General features: G+C 37.5%; 1 protein-coding gene across 1 annotated transcript in view; it reads right to left on the reverse strand.

Moving 5' to 3' along the window:
- cdh13 (cadherin 13, H-cadherin (heart)) overlaps nt 1-22,338 on the reverse strand; it is a 433,135-nt gene that overhangs the window by 402,901 nt on the left and 7,896 nt on the right. The window lies entirely within an intron of this gene.

Consider the following 22,338-nt stretch of genomic DNA (forward strand, 5'->3'; position numbering starts at 1 on the left):
GCGTGCTTTTCCTTGCATGAGAGGGTTTGTGGGCTTCACTTTGCACGAGAGCGCTTAAATTGCGCACGGATTCCTTCTCGAACGTGGACTCAATGCTCACGTGTCAGATTCTTCCACAAACCTGAATACACGCGGCATAGACTCCTCCTAGCACCTAAACTTGTAATACGCAAAGCTCTGACATTTCCTTGCACTAGAGATGTTGTTTTGCGCAAAGAGGTTTAAGACCAGAGAGTATGTTGTTCCCACTCCCTGGCACACAGGACATTTTAGAGGGTCTGGACTTAATGATGTGGATGAATGAATGGCATCAGTTTTAAGAAGGTTGCAGTCATAACAGTGTTGCTCTTGCTTCTTTTTGTCCACCAATCAAGTGACTTGTCATAAATAAGTAAAAATGAACAAATAAATAGATGAGTAAACTACTGCCCTGCCCTCCAATACTATCGTGTAACGGCGATCTCACAGGCTGACGATAGGACGATCTCAACACTAATGGAAATGTATAATGGTCTAAGCTGATACCTGTAGGCACAACTGGTTTGATTTGCATGTTGAAACAGAAACGCACGAAGTGCCTTCCAATTAAACACCTTCAAAATCTTGGGGGCGGTATCGGATGAACATCTAAATGTCACTAGGACCACGTTGTGTGACTTTTATCTGTTTTGAGTGTTAACTAGTGTTGGCCTTGATTTTAAATGTCACACGCTCTGCTGGTTAATAATACTGTATTGTCAATAAAAGTGAATGAAAGTTAAATCATTGTGCGTTTACCTACAGCTGTTGCGTTTCATCTTAGAAACAGAAGTCAGAAATGTACCTTGCAGTCTCCTAAAGGCTCATTTTATATTAACGGCAGACATTCTTATCCAAAGTGACTTACTTTGTCAAGCTATACAGTATGCATGTTCACTGGGGTTTAAACCTTTCACCTTTGCATTGCTAAGGCAATGCTTTACCATTTGAGCTACAGGCTCCAACTGGCCATCGATTGGAAGGAAAGTAATGAAGTACTGCTGACAATTCACACAAGCATAAGAAGTACAGCGACATGGGATCTCACAAAAAAGCTGACCATGCAGTAACTAATTGAAGATGGGTGGCTGGGGGGTGGGTGGGGGTTGTTGGATTGTCCTAATGGGTTTAGTGTCCCCAAGACTGATTTGCATACTAGCTACTAATGGGAAATAGCTGCATGTCATTGTTCAAATCTGACAAGACCCGGACCCTTGCTGGGGAGAAATCGGTCCATAAAGGAAAGCTTTTGACTTCTTAATCAAGGAAAAATTGAATTACAAAAATCTTCTGAACCGTAAGTGTGATATGAAAATGAAAAATTTCTCATCATTTACTCACTCTCATGTCGTTACAAACCTGTATAAATTTCTTTGTTCTGATGACCACAAAGAAATATAATGTAAGGAATATTTGTAAGCAAACCGATCAGAGGCTCCATATGATCGGTTTGGTTTCAAACATTCATCAAATATTCCTTTAACAGGTGACATACTCTTGGGTTAGGGAAAGCAAGTTGTTTTAAGTTTACTTTACATTTAAGTGTTTAATCCACTTGTTAATTATACTAAAACTTAATGCTGAAAAAACTTTCCAAAATGTGGAAGCACTGTGCAAAATTAAATTAAAATTTCCTTCTAAAAAGAAATAAGCAATGTTCTGTTTATCCCAAAAGATTCTGGAACATTAACAGGATCACGTCAAGATGGATCAGTGTATATGGACTTGAGCTCCTTCAACCATCCTTCAGAAGATGTCACATCTTTTCTGTCAATAAATCTGACCACAAACAGTAAAGTCTAGGTCAAAAAAACTGTTTGGGTATCTGAGCAAACGCATACACAAACCTACTTTCAGTCAATCGGAAAACCGTCACCCCCGTTATCAGCTTTCAGCCGGAAACGTCTACAGATATGACGCAAGCTTTGCTTAAGATGGCAAGAATAAATTACTTCCCGCATCCATATCAGTGTCTTCTCCAGCATGAAGGCCACCTTCATCTTCTCAAGCATCCCAGCATTGTTCAATCGCTCACAGAGTCTTTCCTGTGCAATCTTTCATCTCAACCTTCTTATTTTTCAACATCAGCCTCTTACCCCCACTTCCTTTTATAGCTGTAAGCCTTCATTTATTCTAGCTCCTCATGGCAGAAACTCAGTCCATCTATCACACCGACCCACACCACCAAACCTTCCGTAATCCAGCGATGGCTAATTTCATCAGTCACCGTTCTACTATTCACCCCATCAGTACTGAAATCCATTTAAAAGCATTGGGTAGGGGGGATTCAGCAGTACTTTGCAGTTCCTTTATCCTCAGCTGGTGTTTCTTCTGGATGGCTGTGAGGTATGCCAAGACAAAGATAAATATACAGCCAAAAAGCAAAGGGAATAATTACGCAGAATACCTCTAAATCATAGTCAAGATCGGAGCCACTGCTGGGAAAGAAGGAGTAATGAAAGCAGGCAGGATACAGATGATGCTAAACTTACCAGTCTCCCAACATAATAAAGATAAAGGGAAATATTGACACATTAATGTCCACTTCAATCAATACATACTGTAGATGCCGATCGTTTGATCAAGACTGATGTGCGTAAGAAGACCAAGGAGTCACTTTCAACATTTATACAAATCAAACTTGCAAATGCAAAGTTTGGCTGAGGCTGTGTTCGAAATCTACAAAAATGTAGGAAAAGAAAAGGTAGTCACAAATCTAAAGTTCAAGCTAAAATATCACTTGGTACACTTTAAAAGGTTCCTTTGATGTCCATTGTTTGAAATAGTAAAGAAAGATGTGTTATTTAGCTTTGTCTAAAACCCAGTAAGCTGCCTGTCTACCGTCCATGCATTGTAAGGCTGCAAAATAACTAAAAAGAAATCTCATTAGAGCCCGAAATGCTTTGAAATGCTCTTCTCATGTGATGCATACAACAAACTTGATACTCTAATAAGCCTCAAATACATACAGTAGCATGCATAAATATTGAGTGAAACAATTCATTTTTAATGAGATGGAACTACTGTTGCCAATTATTTTCAGCACTGGATGAAATAAGTTTATTTATACTGTATCATCACAAGCCATGACTGACAAAAATATGTCCTCATGGAGGTTTTTTAACTGAGCAATGCATTTTGGGATTACCCAATACTTTTGAAGGATATAGTATAGAGGTAATATTGCCTTAAAATATGGTGGGAACATGGCTATGATGCATATAAAAGCTGTATAGACGGTTTCATTGGACGTATACCGTATTTTCCAGACTATAAGTCGCTCCGGAATATAAGTCGCATCAGCCAAAAATGCATTTTGAAGAAGAAAAAACATATATAAGTCGCATTGGACTTTACATCGCGTTTATTTAGAAAATTATTTCAAAAATCCAAGCTGAAGAACAGACATTTAATCTGGAATGGCAAGTTATTTAACTAAACAATAGCACACAGAACAGCAGGCTGAATAGGTGTCTGTAAATGTTAAAGTAACATAAACAGTTATTAACACGATAAACAATAGCATCCAGAACATACCTGGGAGGCTAAATAGGCTAAATTAACATGACAAGCCAAATAAAGTTTAAAAAGGTCCTGAAGTCATTCCGCATCACTGAATCCATTGAATTACATAAATACAAAAGCAGCATATAGCGGACTCTCGCGGCTGTAGACGATGATGATTTCTCTTGGTTCATAAGAACTCATTTTGACGAATAAGTCGCACCGGACTTCAAGTTCCAGGACCCGCCATACCATCAAAAAAGTGTGACTTATAGTCCGGAAAATTCCTTTAATATAAAACTTTTCTTAGTGAAGTATAACAAATTTGGAGGGCGGGGGCAGCCCAGAACCCTCCATAAACTGCGGACGCGACTTAGATGGCGGCGTTACCGGAAGCGAGTTATTTTCGTTTATTAAGTTTTAAATTTGGATATTGTTGCAACAACACCGCACGGATTACCCTCAGAAGGCCTTTGTTTATCATCGTGGAGCCGTTTGGATTTAATTTGTGAAGGATGGATGCACATTTTTTGGACTTGAAGGACGTGGACCCTGCAACTTAAAACTTCCAAAGACGAGATAGCGAGTATGGATCACCACTATGTGAAGGGAGGTTTGGCAGCCGATCTGAAGGTAGTTTGGTAGTTATCATGCACATTTTACACAGTAGCGTTGGCTCAGTGTAGTTTTTGATACACTTTAGCTACTGTATGATTTAAACAAAGGATGTACCTTTTTTCTTGTTATTACAAATAAACTACTTTAAGGACTTTTGTAAGGATATTTTGAGGAATGTTTGTAACCATGAGCCCCATTCACTTCCATAGTATTCTTTTTTCCTACTATGGAAGTAAATAGGGCTCGTGATCAGTTTGGATACAAACATTTCTCAAAATATCTTCATTTGTGTTCATCAGAACAAAGAAATTTTTCCGGTTTGAAATAACATGAAAGTGAGGAAATGATGACAGAATTTTCATTTTTGGGTGAATAAAAAACTTATTTTAATCATACAAGAAATTATTAAACATTTCACTTTTACCCAAACTGTTAAATTACAGGATCTTCTTGTCCTTGAAAAGATCTCAAACAAAAGTGCTCTCAGACTCAGTCAGGCTTATTGACATTATGTTAGATGTCCAAGTATCAGGTGTGAAACTGATTGCTGCTTGGGATTGGCTGCGTGTGTGATATTGGCATGAGTACTCGAACACTCGAACGTGGTATCGACGAGCGATCACAAAAACGATGCCTGTGTGGGTTTATTTATTTATTTTCTGTGGTTATGGCATCATTTGAAGGTCTGGTTAGCGTTATAAGTGCCTGTGGTAGGGCCGTGTTTGACCTCGTGTTGTGCTGCGCAGACAGAACGGCATATGAAATCAGTACCATGATTCAAAGCAAAATGAGAAGTCCGCTCCCAAAGCGCACCCACGATACCCCGGCCGGGTCCTCGCAACGTTCCCTCTTCACATTTCAGTCTTGATACAACATAAATATATTCTATTTACATGCAATACTTAAAGTAACAGTATGTAAGAAATTTATATCAATTAATCATAAAATGGCCCTGATATGTCACTAGACATTAAGAAATAATTTTCATTTTAAATACTTATATCACTGAGAACAGTGGTATGTCCACGATATTGTCATTTAAAAAGTGGAGTTGCAGCCCTCAACTGATGTTTATGTTGTCATTTTGTGTAATGGCCACCAGTTGTGTGATTGCAGTACCAGTTTTGGCCACAATCCTACATACTGTTCCTTTAATCCAAGTTATGTACTGGACAAAAAGTTTAACTCCCGTGTATGCGCCTGTGGATGTGCACGATCATAACAGCATGCTTCAAAACACGTCCAGTCAAAGCACACGGACTCATAACATTAATAAGCAGCTTTAAGTTTTTTGCTATCATTTAAGCAATTAGCTGTGTCGTGCTCTCATCTCTTCTCAGTCAAGATGTATGCGGTATCATTGACATTTGATGTTTAAATATGAGATGATAACACAATGAACTTGTGACAGCGCTGTACTTTAGTACCTGATCAACTCTATTTTTGTCCTGTCAAAGTGAAGCAAAAAATCACTGCATCAATTTGAAACCACAGTGTAATTACGGAGCGATTTGTGGGGGCGGTTCGAGTAGCAGTCTTTATGTCAAATGGATCACATTTTTGTACGAAATTAAATGAATGCTGCTGTTGGATGGGTCAGGTGCTGCTTACACTGCGAGTGTGTGTGGCTGTGATTGCTTGCACCACTGGCAACAAAAAGACCGGCTCGAAATCAGATTGTCGTGGGACTGACCGACCGGTCAGGCCGATCATGCATAAAATTGGTCAATTCCGGTCTCTGGTCGGTCGATAAGTGCATCTTTAGTCATATTCATTGGGTTTTGGACCACAGCTTCTGTTTTTGTAGACTAAGGCTATCCTGCATGGTTCAAGTAACTAAATTCTAAATTTTTCTCTCATGTGGCAAAGATCGGATATAATCGGGTAATCAGAAGCGCAATGGAGGATGAAGGCTTGTTATAATCTTGTATATAAACCTTTGCGTCTGGGTCCACTGCAATTCCTCTGCAGCTTTAGCTGTACCAGGACAGTATGTCTACCTTAAATTGTTTTGCCAAGGGTTTACTGTAAAAAATTGATATAGTCAACAAATCGGAATTGAGTATGAAGACTTGCAGTGTAAATGCAGCCTGTGTGTGCTGTGGTTATGGCTTCAATAACAGCATTACAGATTCACCGATTATTTCTACCTCCAGAAAGGTACCTCTGTTTTCTCTTGTGACTCTAATTTCTTATCTCTCTCATGGTTGAATGCACTGTTCTACTCTTTTTCCTGAAGGTAAAAAGAGCCTCATAGCCTTCACCACACTCTAATGAAGCATGAATCATCCTCTATTCCCCTAAGTGGAAGCTTTTGCTCCCAGGCCTCACCATCCAAACAGCGCTGCCTGTTTCCTTGTCCAAGAGGCTGATGCTTGAACTGGACAGGTGGGCACCAGGATGTGATTATTACTGAGGTCAGAGAGGGGGAGTGGGAGGACAGACAGAATACAGCTTTACAAAATGAAAGAGAATATGAAGAGTGAAATGCCAGTGACATTCACTTGTGTGGGTTGTTTTCCTTAAGAAAGATTTTAAAGAATTCATTGTGTTTTATTCCTTGGATTATTCCTTTAAGGCTTGACAAAAAACTTTTAGCATATGAATTTGGACTTATTTTCTAAGATTAATGGAAAATTAGGTAACAGAACAACTTTCGTAGCAACGTGATTAAAAAAAGACATATAATGCAGCATGGGGCAAGTTGTCACAACAGAAAACTTTTTTTAATATGCTCATTTTCCAGCTCCCCTAGAGTTTAACATTTGATTTTTACCGTTTTGGAATCCATTCAGCCGATCTCCGGGTCTGGTGGTACCACTTTTAGCATAGCTTAGCATAATCCATTGAATCTGATTAGACCATTAGCATCGCGCCTTAGTTTTGATATTTTTCCTATTTAAAACTTGACTCTTTTGTAGTTACATTGTTTACTAAGACCCACAAAAAATTAAAAGGTGTACATTTCTAGGCAGATATGGCCCCCTGCTATTGAAAAAACCAAGGGGACTATATTCGGGCAGTGCGTAATATCACTACGCCTGCTGCAGCCATGTTACAGCAGCAAAGTCCTTGATTATTACGCCTGAATGAAAGTATAGTTCCTAGCCATAATATCTGCATAGAAAATCACAACTTTTAATTTTCCAACTACAGAAGAGTCAAGTTTTAAATAGGAAAAATATCAAAACTCTTTGATTATTTTTTAGCACAATGCTAATGGTCTAACCAGATTCAATGGATTATGCTAAGCTATGCTAAAAGTGGTACCGCCAGACCCGGAGATTGGCTGAATGGATTCCAAAACTGTAAAAATCAAATGTTTAAAGGAACAGTATGTAGGATTGTGGCCAAAACTGGTATTGCAATCACAAAACTTGTGGCTAAAACTGGTACTGCAATCACCCAACTGGTGGCCAATACACAAAACGACAACATAAACATCAGTTGAGGGCTGCAACTCCACTTTTTAAATGACAATATCCTGGCCGGACCACTGTTGTCAGTGATATAAGTATTTGAAATGAAAATGATTTCTTAATGTCTAGTGACATATCAGGGCCATTTTATGATTACTTGATATAAATTTCTTACATACTGTTCCTTTAACTCTATGAGAGCTGGAAAATTAGCATATTTTTTTAAAAAAGTGCTGTGTCCCTTTAAACAACATATTTTGTATGCAGTGAAATTTAAACAGTGAAGCAAATACGAAACACAAAATGATTTAGGAAATACCACCAAATGACAAAAAACGAACAAATTTGCCTTAGTAACTGAGATATAGCTCATTGTGGCAATTAGCCCCATTCTCTATGTACTTTTCAGATAACACATAATTGTCTTGACAGCTGATAGACATATCTAAGGAGTAACTGTCAAGCCAGAGATGCGAACAGCCCTCATTAAACAAAAAGCAAATTAAATTGTATCATTTAATCTATTTTTATATACGGCATAGTGCCTACATATTCATATGCTTATTATAATATCTCAGATTTTATGTTGTCTTGATTTGAATAACAGATGCCATCATGAGGCTGCATGTCTTTCTTCATCCACGAAAGGTTATAAAAAGCTCAAGGGAATATCTTCAATCATGATTTATATGCCAAAGACGTACACATCACCTTGGTTACTGCCTGCAGTCTCATTTTCATAAAACACCTTTTCATCCATATAGATATGTTTTTATTGCTCCATCCCTATATGTTTTGCCTCCAGCTTACTCTAAAACCACAAGCTTATTACCATGAAATAACCTTTGTTTTGCATCTTCAACAGCCTCCTACTTCATTTCGCATCCACTCATTCCAGGCCACACCTATGACATCTTCTTATGACATTCTCGAGTCTTTTTGTGTCAAACTTTGGGTTGGGTACAAGGTGACACACAATACAATAAAGTTAAGCATTGTTAGTTTAAATCTTTCTCTCTGCCTAATGCCAGACTCTGGGGATAGAAGTTTACACTTGCTTCCGTGGAGGGATTACTGTAAAACTCAGACACAACAGACCTACAGTACACACTAATCAACAATCCCCTTGGGCAATACTCGTACACAGCCCAACTCTGTAGTTCACACACTCTGTTTTCCCCAACATGTAGACACACAAGTCTCGCCTTATCTGACCTTTTCTCTGGGACTGGGAGTAAAAGTCTCCCTATGTTCCCATTATGGCCTACAAAAGCCGAATCAATCCTCGGAGACCCTGCCATTTGAAGAAATGCCACAGAGAACTGAACTTGGTCCCTTTGAGGTTTGTCTAATGAAACCCTTAAAGCGATCGTTCACCCAAAAATTCACAGTTTGTTTCACGTTTCGGACTCCCCAAAATAACAAGCCGGCTGGCAACAAGTCGCAACCGAATGGCAACTAAATAAACAAAATTACTCACCATAGAACAGCCTTGTTCACTTCATCAACAGCCACACCAATGAGACGCTCCCGTTAAAGATCTCTCATCACTTTTTAACACCTACAAGCAATTCAGGAGAACTGAACTTTTTGACTCCACTAACTGCCTCAAGCAAAACTCTTTAACGTCTTTTAGAAACTCTATGCTGCGAACTTTGCATATTTTTGAGAATCCAATGTTTAGCTGATCATGATAACTGGTCATTATTATCCAAGTGAACACGACTGATTCTCTTCCTCAATGGAACGTCAGAGCTTTGTCTTCCAGGGACCGAAACTAATCGCGACACTCGCGTCTCCTGGAAATCCGGTTTATTTAAACCAATCAAAGATGACTTCGACATTCCCACAGGGTTTCCAAAAAAGTGTACGAAAAACATCAGACGTTTAGCCAACAATCTGTGGGCGTTACATCTGAGGCTGAGACTAGCATGGGACTAACAGTCAACCTCACCACAGGGAATAAAAAAATCACATTTGTGTCTGAGTTCGGGTGCATGGCGTCAAGATTTTTAACATACAGACATTTGAATGATATCAAAATACTGTGAAAGCGACTTGAAAGCATACAGAGTAGTCAACTCCCGAATTGCTCTCGCTGTATTTTTATGTCATTTGCATGTCGGACACAAAGTCGAACACACTCATCGCCATGGATTTTGGAATTAATTATCATGAGACAACAAAATTAAGTTTCAGTCGCATAACATTAGTTAATGGAAACACTGTCATTTCACAATAGATGATGTCAATATTTAGAAAATAATGCAAAAGTTTTGCACATATCTTTAATGGAAATGCAGCTATTGTCTCTACATAACAGTCTCTTCAACCTTGAAAATCTGACTTTTATCTATGTTTAAGTGCTATAATTGGGTCCCCAGTGCTTCTATCAACCTAGAAAATGTGAAAAAGATCAACCCAGTAACTTAGTTTTGGTAAACCATTCTCTGCAAGCATGTGAAAAAATAGATCATTAAAATTTGGCTCCCCTTGTAATGTCAGATAATAACGCTGATATATAAATGCCGATATATCAATGCCGATACATCAATACCGATAATATCCATCCAAACTTCTTTATGTGCATGTAATAGCATTAGGGGGGCTATGCCCATATAAGGTTGTATGATGACACCATACAACCTCTCGTTCATGTGTCAAATCTGGACTGTCTCTGTACCAGGGCGCCCTCAGGCTTCACGTATGGATGAATAGACTATTGGAAATATCAGTAAAACAACATGAGTGGCTAATATCGCCGTGTTTGGACTAAAAATTGAATAAATATTATTCCCATCTTTAGAAATTTGAAGTAAACATATAAAATCAATCAATATTTCTACAAACATGCACAAGTTTGAACCAAAATCCCAGTGGGATATTCTTTTGTGAAGTGCTTTCATGACGACCAGGCATTATATTTTTCTCAAAGAATGTGACTGAGGGTCATATTTCATTTTACAAGTATGAACTCCGATTTTCCTTTTCATAACTCGTGACAAAAATAAAAGCATTAATGTTACTATAAGATTTTCTAAATAAAATAAACCCTGAAATACAAATGCTGGAGCCTTAGACATTTCTAATAATGTATTGTTTGTTGTGTTAAGTGAAATCTTTTACATGAAATAAGTAAACAATAACGATCGGCTAAATTCGCTGGGATAGCCCATGATCTTTGTCCTGTAACTGGTTAATCTGCACTGACCAACCACGGTACTGCCATTTAGTGCACAGATCAGCTCATTTGCATTTAAAAGGACACCCCCAAAATGGCACATTTTTGCTCACACCTACAAAGCGGCAATTTTAACATCTTATAATAATTTATCTATATGGTATTTTGAGCTAAAACTTCACATACGTACTCTGGGAACACCAAAGATTTATATGACATCTTCAAAAAGTCTTGTGAAATGTCTCCTTTAATTAAATTCCGATCAGCCTGTGTCATTTCTATGAATTCAAACATCCAAACTCCATTTACATTGCAGACACTCCCCACACCATAACACAACCAAAGCACGTCTCTCTGTTTCTCTCACTGTGCAGGTAAAATTCAAAAGCATGAAGTCCCCTGTAACAGCACTGACACTATTAAAAATCCTGACGCCGTGCACCCGAACTCAAACGCAAATGTGATTTGTTATTCCCTGTGGTGGGGCTGACTATTAGTCCCATGCTCCTGTTGTTGCGATAAAAACCACAGTAGAAAACAATAACGAGAGCGCAACATCTCTTTTTCTTTAATCTCCCGTCTCAAAGACGTTTGAGGAAGGCGTGAGAGCGACAGGTGCTGCCTCAATCGATGCATTTACATGCTATTATGCTGAAGTCAAAGACATCATTAGATTAGGAGCTAATCCATTGCAGTTATGCAAAGTTGATGGCGCCACTTACGTTATTGTATGCAATGTAGCAGATTTCTAATAATGCATTAGACGCGGTCACAACTAATGTTACGGTCTCACCTCTGTGATTGGTAATGGAAGTAGAAATAAAGTCTATTATTTAAATTACATACCTCTCCCTCTCGTAGTCAATCATTTCACATTAGAAGTTTTGACGTTCTCTTGGAACTGAAAAAAACGTTTTAAAAGTCTCAGTGAGAGCAATTGTGTAACTTGTATAATGAAGCAGAAAATACCAGAATGCATCTACTGCTAATGTGAGTCATTATATATGACATTTTAATGAAAATGTTTGCTGAGGAACCAACTATGATCACTGTCTAAAAACATCTTCATCCATCAGAGTTTATTTTTCTCTATAACACCAAAAAACCAATAGCATGCCTGAGGAAAAAGGGTTATTGACAAAGGCAAATCTCTTAAGAAAAAGATGTAACAGGCCGCTCCGAAATTCCAAACGGCACCAAATAATTTCCTCACTAACGGTGTGGTCGATGGATCAACAATGAAAGTAATGAAAGAAGTAAATAAAAATAATCAATGGGAGAGTTATATATCACGTTTGGATGCAATCCCAGAAGCACCTGTGTTATGATGAATATGCAAATCTTGGAGATGTGTGAAGTTAGCAGTGTGTGCAGGAAAGATCTAATCTCTCTGCTAGCTCACAATGCTTGATGAAGATGATGGTGAGGTAAATTACATTTGGGAAAGAGCTTTAAATAGACGCGAGATGAAATCGGCTGAACAAGTGTCCAAAGCTTATTTCTGGCACAGTCATTATAATTTCATTTAGCCGTGTCCTGTATCAAAATCAAAGTGAGATATTTTGGTATCCCCTTACAGAAAATACACTTGAATTTCACATTTGTCAAATGCCCACAAGAATTTCACATTTGCAAAACAAGTTATCAAAAGTATGGTCAATTTGGATAATTTTAGTGTGAATGTAAGTAACACCAATGGGATCATTCACTAGTTTGTTTGCACATGGATTTCAGAAGAAATGACAACAAGAAAATAGGAGTCACTTTATTTCTTTTCCTTCTAGCTTTAAAGGTGACCAAGGATGGATTTAAATAATATGTTACATTGTTCTTTGATATCTAAATATAAGTTATGGCTTTTGAAGTAATAAAATGATCCAGATACAGTTTTACATGTCCATTTACAATCCTAGGATTTGCCCTTAGAATGCAATGGCCTGTTATTACCTTATTTGAAAGGGTCATGAATAATAATAATAATGAGCTGCGCTCTGATTGGATGTTTCCCAACAAGGGTCATGTCATGTCATCATCTCAGGACTTAATCGCAAAATGTGTACATAACTGGAGCTTACCTCTTCACCTCTTTTTACATGCTGTTTTAATTTAAATGTTAAATGACAAACACGTTTTTCTGGATGTATTTAATTATGATGGAGACAGAAACGTTATGACTGTAACGATTCTATACAAAGCTGTCGTGTTATTTGAGTGGTTTCTGGATAAATGCAAACTGTTGTCAGATAGTCGTGTTTCTCAGGGAAAACTTCCTAATGTCAAGTATAAAATTAATTTGCGCCTATAAGGTGAGTGACACAAAAACACGCGCACTTCAGTTAGTAGGGGTGCGCGGGGCAAAAACTAATGCGGGGTTAGTTGTAACACAGACTGTTTACATTGTTGCACAAGGTTGAGCGTTTGTTTGTTTTTAGTATTTTTTTCATGCTGCCAAAAGATGATCTCCCGCAAATTATTGGAAATATATAATGTTTTTCCAGAGAGTTATTGATGAACAAGTGTTTTGGTGGCATGTAAGTTATTTTTTTCATCATATTTTTTTTTTTTTTTTTCGTTTTCAAAGTTGGGTGTGTAAGATACCAAATCCAATGCTATGTCATATTAATCAGTGTCTTGTTGACTAAAACATAGCATAGTTTTGAAATATGTCTGCAGCTCGTGACTTTTTTTGGTGGGCTTGAAAATATTTTGACCAAGCGGGGTTAATTGTAACGCTGTGTTACAACTAACCCCTCAGCACTTACGATATGAAAAACACTAACATTAGCGTAATTCTTGCCCTTGTTTTAAATAGGCTACACACGAATGATTGCTGGCTGCCAACAAAATAAATGTGCCTGTCTTATTAAAAATCGTGTGTCAAATGTATTTTTGTTCATATCTTTAATATTGATTGAATAAGGTCACGTCAAAGATTGAAATCATAATGAAATGAATGGCTAAAATCAGACTTTGATGCTCATTATCTCAGAATTTTATTTTTGAAACTGTAGTATGGTTATTACAGACTGGGTCACATATAAAAAAATGTCATAATTGTACTGCTTTTTCTCACATATTTAGACATTTGTATTCATTTATAATTGAACTGTTGTTAGAAAAGGGCTGGATGGATGAATACAGTGTGGATGTCTGTCTAATATAGACAGATATATAAACAATATCCACTTCAAGTATATAGACAAAATAGTATTGAAATATTTGCCTGCAAACTTAATTTTTAGCAAGTGTTACAACTAACCCCCTGCCTGTTACAATTAACCCCACCTATGGGGTAAGTTGTAACGTTTGCACTTCTGTCACATTTGGTGTAATTGTCCAAGAATGGTAAGTACTAGAAACAAACTTCAAATTTGTAGCAGAGATGTGTGTATTGTTTGTGTAAAAATATAATTAATCAAACAAAATTTTTTAATGATTGAGCCAAAACCAAAATGCGTTAGGTTGTGCCCCGCTCTCCCCTATATAGTATTATATAAAAACAAAGGCAGTTATGAATATAAACCTCTACGTAAATAGGTTGTCATACAATCTATGCCATTTAGTTTGGTATCAATAGCTAAGGTTAACTTTACTACAGACGCATTTTGCGTTCGATCTCGACAAGACGGTAAATTATTGTTAATGTTGTTTGCTCACTAAGAAACTTTAAACTAAACTGAAATCAACAGTAATAAAATAATTTCTTACAGTTTGTTGTAGGGGTTATAATGGCTATATTGTCTCCTTTTTTAGTATCAAATGCTGAGAAGTGAAGCCTGCTTGATATTGTTCCAGGTTCAAAAAACTGTCCGCGGTGAAATGGCCAGAGTAAACAAACAGCTTTAGATTGAATTGCGGTTTTGACTGGAACATAACATTTATATCCATGTTTTGCCATTTACGTCCTTGCTTGTTTCTTCTCAATACCTGCAAAACTCGATGATTCCGCTGTGTACGTCTGGCTGGGTGTACGTCTGGCTGGCCTAAAACATGAGCGGGTACATAGAAATGTTGGGGGTGTATATCTCGATTGTTACGTCACTGTCGGTGTTATGTTGAGATTGGCCTGTTTTTTGGCTGACTTTATGCAAGAGATTTACATAAGAATGAGGAAACATTATTGTTTAAGACTCATGATATGTACAGAGCTCTAATAATTCAGCTATGATGAGGTAAATACAGTTTTATATTCTTGTTCACCTTTAACTTCAAAACACAGAGAAAGTCCAACAAACCCCTAATCAACCGTTCCCATCGTCTGCACTATAAATATTCATTGGCTCCGGTGGATTGTCTTGCGACCTGCGTAGGGAAGATGGAGGGTAAATCTTTGGCTGGGAGATGTGCCTGTCAGGGTCCATTGCAGAGCCACAATTCACTTTCCTCCAATCAAGCCATCGGCCCATCACCTGCAGGTAGTCCAACAGGAGATATACTTTCTCCTCTGCATAACCTCTGTCTTCAACACATTCAGTTTTTTTCTCCTGTATACTTTCATTTACAAAAACTACCATGCTATTACTATGGTTTATAGATGCAGACATTTATCAGCTGTGATTTAAAGAGAATGAATATAAAGTTGCAACCTTTGTGCACAGCAGCTTAAGTAGCTCTGCTAAAAAATGTCCATCTTTGTGACTCATCCCTACATAATTCTGCTATAGCACCATAAGCATTACCTTCAGACTGTTAGGGCATAATATTTTTTTTCCAATATGCAAAATGAGCAAAAATGCGGAGGCATGCAAGAAAAGTTAAGCTTGCCCGAAATACGAATCACAATGCGGCAACCAGATTTCTTGCAATGACACACTGGATTCCAGAGGCATTTAAGGAAAGCACACAGGATTGTGACCTCTTAGCTACACATAAACATGGCTGAGTAAACAGGTCATTAAGAAAATAAAGCAACTCTGTCAGGCCCAGAAGAGAGGGATTAATGGTCGTGTGGAGTAGGCGCTGTTACAGACACTGTGTGTTCACATACTAAAAATAACAGGCGCAGGCATCTAGAGAATCTCTCACCCTGGACATGTTTAATGGCCGTTGTTTCTGCTGCATTAAGCCACATGGGCTCAAGATGCTCCAAAATGTTTCTTCGGCAATTAGGAGGCCTCGAATGCCGTAAGCAACTATTTGATCCAAATCCTGGATTGAAGTCCAACCCAGCTTAATGAATGCTTATCCAAAAAAACAATATATTGACATACAGTATGCCAAATAAAAAAGGAATAATACTTAGAATAATACAGTGATAATGAAAGGTGAAATATGTCATTTTTAAAATACTTGGGTTATATTCAATCCAGTGTTGGGTCACAAAGGTTGGGTTGCAATTTAACCTATGCTGGGTTGTTTGAACCCATAGTTCGATCAAATATTAACATTTTCCGGACTAATTTAACACCAAAAAATTTTTTTCCTTTTTGACCCAACACTGGTTTGACAAAAATCCAGTATTTATCCAAACTTTGTACAAACAGTCAGAAGCAAGAAAATTAAATTTATTCTCCTTCCCATAGGGCATTGCAACACAAAGGTCACGACTTTGATTCCCAAAGAGCACACATACTTATTCAACTCATAACACAATATATATGTATAATGTACAACACTATACATGTAAATCACTTTGGATTAAACTGCCTGCCAAATGCATAAATGTAACCCAGCAAGCAATAGCCGTCATTTCATCATCTAGGTTAACCATAGACCTGGTAGTCCGGCTAGTAACCCACTTCTAGCCAAAATATAAATGAATTTGGTTACATGTCGTTTTTCCCAAATAATATTATATCATGCAAGTAAAGTCAACAGAGATTACAGGGTGTTTTGTATTGTTTAGTTAAAAGGACGGTTGGGTAGGGCTGTCACAATGATTAAATAATCGTCTCCTCATGATTATTTTACCTCACTGCGATGATTTAAGATCACCGCAATGATTGCACATCTCTCTAAATAACACAAGGGGGAGCTGCAGCACCGGAATAAATGAGACCGTATCAGATTTTGCCCCTTTACTAACAGTTTAACGCGAAACATTGCAAAGCCATTCAATACAGTGGAAAAACAGCATTTAAAGAAATGCTGCAAAACTTTTGATAAGAGTATGAACTGCCAGGTAAAACGAACATTTCCAAAACAGCAATTCCAAATTTAGGGAAATAAAAGATGCTATTCTTAAGGATCTGTAAGGAATTAATGTTTTGCAGACACTACAGACATGTGGTCCAGTACTAATATGACCTTAGTAGGATTGGCTACTATTTAAGGCCTGAGTTTATTTTGATTGCATTTTTATTTTTTTTATTTTTCAGATTATTCCTTATGATGAATTTTCTGTTTTTGAGATATTTTCATTAATAAATTCATTAAAAATAAATGTATTAATTACTTTTAAATATGTGTTATGTGTATTAATATTTACTGCCAGGTAAACCTTGCAAACATTTTATTTAAATAATCACAGCAATGTGTGAAAATTATTTCATGAACAAACCAAAAAATTAATCATAATATATAATCATCACAATTTATTAGGCAATTAACCGTCAGCCAAATTTCATAATTGTGACAGCCCTACGGTTAGGCGCCTTTAAATTTTACTGACATACCACATTTTGTCTTGTTTTTAGCCTACAGAGGACATTAAGGCTGTGTCTAGATGGCTATAAGACGTCTTTTAAATGCAAAATTGTTTGCTGAGAAATTGCAAAGAATTCATACAGTAAGGGATTAAGTAAAAAAATGCTATTATCATATTCTTTATTCAGGACATACATAAAAAATGGTCCATAGTCCATTAATGGTCCATTAATTACAAATTGTATTTAAAAATACAAAGTAATTTCCTCTCTTATCTTAAGTTTACTACAAAACCTCAGAATTTAATAAAAGTCCTTTACAAAACACACATCAAAGAATGTGTTAATAATTATCAGTACTCTTTTAATATTTAATGGAAGGCTTCTGCAATTGTCCAGTTTACTTCATGTTCATTAAGCGATGCTAAAAATACAAGGCCAGTAAATGTGTCACACGCACATGCCTGCATTCACCCACCCACCCACACACAATCTTCTTACTGTGTAGAGAAAGGTGAGGATTTGTAAGTGAAGGCCACTAAAAACAGGACGGGCTCTGGCGGTTGGAAATGCCACTGGCGCAATCTTAATTTTTAAAAAGGCGTGTGACGACAGCTGTGTCTTTTTCCGGTATCATTACTTGGGCGCTTCAGGACACGATCACCACGTGACCACCAGCCAGAAACGACCGTGGGGGGGTGGAACAGCCGGGCTACACCCTGACACTAAATGTCCACTGAGCAGAATTAGACAGCATTTGTTATTGTTCCCTCAATTCGTCATGCTGAACGGGTGAGCGGTTCAGAGGAAAATGTCTGACACTAATACCGAGACTTCTGACATCTCCAGAAGACACCCTTTAAAACAGAGTTTAATTGGAGGAACTGAAAGCAATGTTGAGATGCAACACAGTCGCTGTGTCCGCGCTATCGATCACATGAGAAAAATCAAAAACCCAATGTTTTCGGTTACCACTGAACTTGAAAAAATGTAAGTGACGGCAACAAGAATTCGCACATCCATCTGCACAAAACTAAATCAGTACCTAGTTCATTGTATAAAAGATGTGAAGCTAAGCAATGTGCTTTGTTAAGCAAACAAAACCTTTGGCACTTCAATAAGGCGGTGAAGTCACAGAAAAGTGGATGTTTTGTTCTGTTGCGCTGCCCGTCTCTTGCATTGCTGAATGCTAAATTACCTCTTGTTGATACTGTCAAAGATAAGATAAACAATCTAGGGTGCTTGTACAGATTGATGGCGTATGTAAAGGCTGACAGAGGTCATGACATGAGTCATCCATACTGCTACAGTGAGATAGAGAGATGCTGCTAACTATCTAACTTACGTGATGCTCGGGCAGTATGATAGCTGGCAAAAAGAGAAGCAAGGCTCAGGCCGTGCATATGAGCCCAAAGGAGCGTAAAATTGTGTCCAGCAAAGCATGCAGGGTGAGCAGAGTATGACAGCCAAGACATGAAATTCTAATGCAAACCAAATCTAATGCAATGCATATCTTCACCCACCTATACATTTTGCAAATGGGCTTTGCTCAGATCAGATATTGACAGTATGGGAAATCATACAATCAGTGTCAAATATTTTGCTTATATGTTTCCATCTTAAGCTGTATTTTGGTAGCTGGTTTCCAGCTATTTTGTAATGGTGGATCAGGGTCTACCAGATGGTACCCAAACCAAATGCCAGCTGGTCATACTGTACCAGCTCAAGATGATTTTTGGAAGATGGTAGTGAAGAGCAAATGAACACCTTGAATCAGCGACAAAACCAACTATGTTCAAAATTTCCATTTAAGTAATGATTCCTGATCATTCTTTAACACAAAGAATTGTTTGTTCTCATCACTTGTTAACCTCAACTATATACACAAGACGATCTTTCTTAAGTACACAAAGTCCTAAAACCTTTAATAACATACATCCATCCTTCTTTATTCCAAGGTCTAACAAGTTCTTCATGGCTGTCAGATCTTTCAAAAGTTCACAAAAACTAATCTTTGCCTCCAGAGACTTTCTGTGACTTTACGGAGACAGAAAGAGACAGACGCCAAAGGAGAGAGAAAAAACCATGCTGCGTGTGCATGCGTATGACAGTTTAAGAAGATGAGGGCCAATTTGCCTGACATTTAACTTCACAGATGCACATTCAAACAGGGTTCACAATTGTGTCCATACTTTTTCTCCCAACCATCCACAACAACAGCACCCATCCACAAAAATAGACCGGCAAAGCCGCTTAAACGCTAACACACTCTGAGATTTTTGATTCGTTAATCAACAAACGCTCTCCGTTGCATCAGCATCCTGCCAGTTTTCATAGTGGAGGAGAAAAGGTTGCTCGGGAGAGAGGATTTGTCGTCTTTTCTTAGAAATGAACACATTGCTTCAAAGGAGGTTGGATCTTTGAGTGAGAAGCTTAAAGCTCTGAGTAAACTGTTGGAGTTTTTAATTGTCTCAAATTATAGCTATGAGATTTCTTTACTTCTCTTCTATGCTAATGTATGTGCAGCTTATTACAAACATAGTTAAGTTTGCAATCTGTAATTTTTGCATCTATCCACTTGTTTTACGAACGCGAAAGTAAGTGATGTAACGTATTTCCTCTCCGATCTGAGACTTCCGTTTTAATTGCCAGCCGGTCGAGGGGTGTAGTGGAGCACGCATAAAACATGATTTAAACAGTTAATACTACACCTGAAATGTATGAACCAGTGTGAGGATGAAATTAAGAAGTGGCCTGATATATTCAATCATTTCGTGTTGTTAATCGGAGGTGACGGGTCTTCAATACGCAAATATAAAAGCACAGAGACATACCATTATCTCTACATTAGCTTTAGTGGTTCACCGGAAGTCATAAGCCGGAAAGCTCAAAGATGGCGGCCCCCGCATTTACCTCAAGAAACAGGTGGATAGGTGCTTTTCTTCGGACGCTTGCACTGTGTCGTGGTTAAGCATCTGGATGGAACTTAAAGGTCCCGTTCTTCCTGATCCAATTTTTTAAACCTTAGTTAGTGTGTAATGTTGCTGTTAGAGCATAAATAATACCTGCAAAATGATAAAGCTCAAAGTTCACTGCCAGGCGATATATTTTCTTTAACAGAAGTCCACTTTCAAAGCCTACAGTGAACGGCCGGTTTGGACTACAGCCCTCTACTTTATGCTTTAATGACGTCAGTAAAACAGTTTTTTGACTAAACTCCACTCACAGGAATACGTCAGTCGCCAGCTAAGCTCAAACGGCTTGTAGTTTTTAATACGCTTTAGCCATGATTTGAACTAAAGTTATCTACTTGTTTATTTTGTTTGTTTTCAGAAATAAACTACGCTTAAAGGACTCTGTTGTTTTTGATTCTTTGCGAAGTTTACCAGAAGTTACGTTTGCTCCAAAAAAGCAGTTATGTGAGCTGGAATCAAATTATATCAGACATTTTCAGCTAAATCAACTCAACTATAAATCATTACTATAAGCTAGTTTTTTTTCAAAATGCTATAAATCTATTGAATCAATATATAAATGTGCATCCATCTTTGCCATGTTAAATTCATTAAGTTGACTAGTGGTATACACTGATTAAAAAAAAAAAATTAATGCACTGTAAAAAATACTTTGCTGCCTTAAATTTTTTGTTAAATCAACTCAGATTTACAAGTCATGTCAACAGAGATGATTTGTCACAACTCTTAAGGTCAACTTAATTTTATAAGTTATAACAACTCACCTGTAGTTATTACAACTCATCTCTAGTCAAGATAAATAATAGTAAGTTGACTTGTAAAAAATTTCAATTACTTGAAAAAATTTTTTTACGGCAGCAAAGTATTTTTTACAGTGTGGCATTAATTAAAAGTCATTGCTGCTGTCATCCTTGGAATGCCGTCACTGAACTTTTTTGACAGCAATCGGCTGTAAAATGTGTTGGTCCTGCTTGATTTTCGTTGACTTCAAGTAAAATAATGGAAAGTTTTTCATAAGATCCCCTAGAGCCATGACAGAAGCTTGATGTTGTCATGTGAGAACAAGCAACAGAAGGCATTTTTCCTTCGCCCGAGCGCCTCTCACGTAAATTATTCGATTTTGATGGCTTACATTTCTTCCCCACCACAGAAAACACCACAGATTTATCAATGCCTTCAAAAGTATTTTTTTGTTTTTGTTTGTTTGTTGATCACAAAGTACAAAGGCCAAACTCTTTATATTAATTTTTTTTTTTAAATAAAAATTATTTTTAACCAAAAACGTTATAGACTGCAGCTTGAAAATCAACCTGCATTATGGTATCTGAAGTGCGGGTTGTTGACAACACACATTGATGAACCGTAAGCAAACCATAACATGCATTTTTCTTCATTGTAACCTGAGATGCACCCATATATCGGCCCAAAAAAATTACGTTATTGGACGATAAAAGCATTTTTTTTTTTCTTCTCAAAAACAGCCGATAGTCTTGGCTGATACATTCTGTCAATCAAAAGAAAACAGAAAATGAATGAATTTGAGCTCTGTGTATAGAAAATATAAATAAAGCCATAGTTTTATGTGAATAACATTCAGAAATGTAATCTTCAGAATGTATTTAATGGTAAATGGACTGCATTTATATTGCGCTTTCATAGACCAATGGCCATCCAAACCGCTTTACATATTGCCTCACATTCACCCATTCACTAACACATTCATACACCGACGGTGGTCAGCCATGCAAGGTGCCATCCAGCTCATCGAGAGCAGATTGGCATTGCAGATATCACTCTGAATTATCATCGTATCGGTGGAAACATTTTATATCTGTCCATTTCTACTTTTAACATTTCTTTCAATCCAGGCACACTCAAGTAAAACTATGTTTTATCTGCTGTGTTGCATCACACACTCTCTGATATTAAGACATTGATTGCATTTACAGCAGGCAGTTGAACTTTAGCCCTCAAAACAAGAGCCAAGTTTTAAAAAAGCGCTTTTCAACTTACTCAACAAATTCATCATGCACAACAAA

This window comes from Paramisgurnus dabryanus, chromosome 9, assembly GCF_030506205.2.
Source record: "Paramisgurnus dabryanus chromosome 9, PD_genome_1.1, whole genome shotgun sequence".
Lineage (NCBI taxonomy): Eukaryota > Metazoa > Chordata > Actinopteri > Cypriniformes > Cobitidae > Paramisgurnus > Paramisgurnus dabryanus.